Below are 3164 nucleotides of genomic sequence, written 5' to 3'. Positions count from 1 at the left end.
TGTCACGTCTATTCTACCCTATTTATGTGCATGGAGATAACAAGGATACCTTTGTGTAATGCCAAAAAGCTGGAACCTTAAAAAAGTGATGGGGTCATAACTACATCAAACTTCTTAAATGTTTGTGTGGTTAATATTATCAAGTACAGGCAGTCCCCGGGTTACATACAAGATAGGGTCTGTAGGTTTGTTCTTAAGTTGAATTTGTATGTAAGTCGGAACTGTATATTTTATCATTGTAATCCCAGCCAGAACTTTTTTGGTCTCTGTGAGAATTGGATTTTTAAAATGTTGGGTTGTCATAAGAACCAATATTAACACTAAAGCTTCATTACAGACACCAGTGATAACTGTTATAGCTGATCATTGTAGCCTAGGAATAAAGTACAGTAAATTACCAATATCCAGAGGTCCGTTTGTAACTAGGGGTCGTCTGTAAGTCGAGTGTTCTTAAGTAGGGGACCGCCTGTATTAATTAATAAACTGATTTTCTGGCTTGCAAAAGTTGTGTGCAAATGGATTAACTGCAATAATCACTTACTAAATGCAGCTGAGATGACATAAAGAAAAACAGTGCAATGCTAAACAGGTACTCGTGTACAAGGCCCAGGATGTGGAGAAATTACATTTCGAAATGGTGTGATGGTCACCTGCGAATAAAGAGTTTTGAACTGGAGCTTGAAGTGCTGCCATTTACTTTATTTCTCAAAAAAATCTATCTCAATGGATCATTATTAAAAGGATTTGTGTAAGGGGTACACCATGCCACTAGAACAGTGTTTTATAAGATTACAACATAAAATCTTTATTTTGTAAAAAAAAAAAAAAAAGGATTGTAATTAGAGGACAGCTATGATTGTAGCACATAGGAAAATTAATCCAATCTTCCAGTAGGAAGTGTACAGGACTTTGCTGTGAATGACTTCAGCACATCTGCGGCCACAGGACATCACTAGTCTCTCACACTGCTCTGGTGTGATTTTGGTCTACTCTTCTTCCAGTCTCTTCTGTGACTGTTGTGGGTTTCTTGGCCATAATTATGTCACCAAGTATTTTCCAGAGGTTTTCTTTGGGGTTTAGATCAGGACTCTGGGCTGGTCATGTCATTGCTTCAATGTTTTCTGTTTCAAGGAACCGCTTTACCCATTTTGCTGTGTAACAGGGGGCATGAACATTGCTGCTTGATTGAGTAAAGAACTCATGTTAAGGAACCACATGTTGTTAAAGAAGGTTCTGATGCACACTTGCATTCCCTCTGCCATGTAGCTATATGAGGGTACATTCACACAGCGGTATGCCCGCCGTGCGGGCATACCGCCGTGTGCTGGAGAGGAGGAGGAGGCGGCCCCTCCTCCCTCCATAGAGAATAGCAGCGCACGGCCGCACACACGCCAAAAGATAGAGCATGCTCTATCTTTTTGCGGTGTGCGGGCCGGATCGGTGCCACACATGTGTGGCACCGCATCTGCGCCGCGCCGCTATTGCCGTCTATGGGGACGTACATGCGGCCGCAAATTTGCGTCCGCATGTACGTCCCCGCAGACGGCCATGGGAATGTGCCCTGAGAGGTCGAACTCTAGGTGCAAAAAACGTTCCCTAAACCATGACACTTCCTCCTCCACTTTTCACTGACTTTTTACACACTTTGGATTCAGTCTTTCCCCATTTTGTCAATGAACATAATGCTTTCCATCAGATCCAAATAACCGAAACTTGCTTTCATCACTAAAATGAACAGTGGGCCATTTATTTTCTGCTTTGCATCTCAGCAAAGGTGAGTCTAGCCGTTTGATTCTTTCTGCTAATGAGACGGGTTGGTCACTTCAGAGTGGGCTTTAAGGCCAAATGCTCTGAAACATTGTGACATTGTATTGTCACGGGTGGTCCCGCGACTCATATCGCGGGTCGCGGGCTCACCCGTGCTCCCCGGGGCTCGCTGGCGCAGCGCCGGCGCAGCTCACCTCTCCCCGTTCCTGTGTCTCCGTCTGGCACCATGCGCGCGCGTCCCCGTCTCCTAGGGCGCGTGCGCGGCACCTTCAGAAGATTTAAAGGGCCGCTGATTGGTGCGCTGGCTGAACACTTCACCTTTAAAAGGCAAGTACCTCCCTTACTACCTTGCCGGATCTTTGTGCCTCACAGCCTTAGAGAAAGCTCTGCTGCGATATGCCTGCGTTCCAGTGTCTTCTGCGTTCCTGTGTTTCCTGCGTGCCTGACTCCCTCTGTTTTCCTGCGTTGCCTGACTACCTCCGTGTTCCCGTGTACCAGTGTTCCCCCGTATTGCTGTCGTGAGTTCTGTGTTCCCGTACCCTTCTGCTTGGACCTCCTGTTGCTGACCCCGGTTTGGATCCTGACGTTGCATCTCTGCCGCCTGTCCTGACCCTGTGCCTGGACTGCGACCTCGAACTTGACTGCTGTTTCTGTACCTCAACCTTGGCCGCCACTGCAGACAAGTCATGCCTGAGGAACGACCTGGTGGTACCACGCCGCAGCTTGTCTAACCCGCTTTGCGGCGGGCTCTGGTGAAAACCAGGTACCACTTAGACTCCGGTCCCAGATAGTGGCTTGAGTCATCGTTTGCAGTGGTCCAGCGGATCCACATCCCGCAAGCCTGACATGTATGAACGGATCCTTACCCTGTTAAGTGCTGAACAGGTGAGCAATTCCAGCTGCAGTGTTGAAATTATTAACTATGGAGATTTGTAAAGATTCAATTTAAACACAAACTGGGAATAACCAATTTCTCTTGTTATGGGTCATAGGGTCACTCCTTTAGCCTTCATCTGAAGAACTGAAAAATTGCCAGTTACTGTAAGTAAGGTTTGTGAGATACTTAAGGAAATAAGCACCAGTTGCATAATTAACAACAATAATTTGCAGGTATCTGAGACAGAGTTCACAAGTTGTGTTTTAAGACACAATCCAAGGGCTGCCCCGCTGATCGAATATTGAAGCAACATTGCATTTACATATGAAACACAATGATATTTCGACACAGGGGAAGCCATTGGATTGAATGTGGCCTCAGAGTGTGCATTTGGTGGTATAATCACACAATCACGTGAAAATGCCAGAACATTGCCCAGGACATCACTAAGATATCAGTTTGTTTATACGCAAGACCAAAACACATATGCGATCTGACTACATATATCATGTGTGACCGC

The sequence above is a fragment of the Engystomops pustulosus genome, chromosome 9 (assembly GCF_040894005.1).
Source record: "Engystomops pustulosus chromosome 9, aEngPut4.maternal, whole genome shotgun sequence".
Taxonomy (NCBI): domain Eukaryota; kingdom Metazoa; phylum Chordata; class Amphibia; order Anura; family Leptodactylidae; genus Engystomops; species Engystomops pustulosus.
This window is presented reverse-complemented; position numbering follows the sequence as displayed.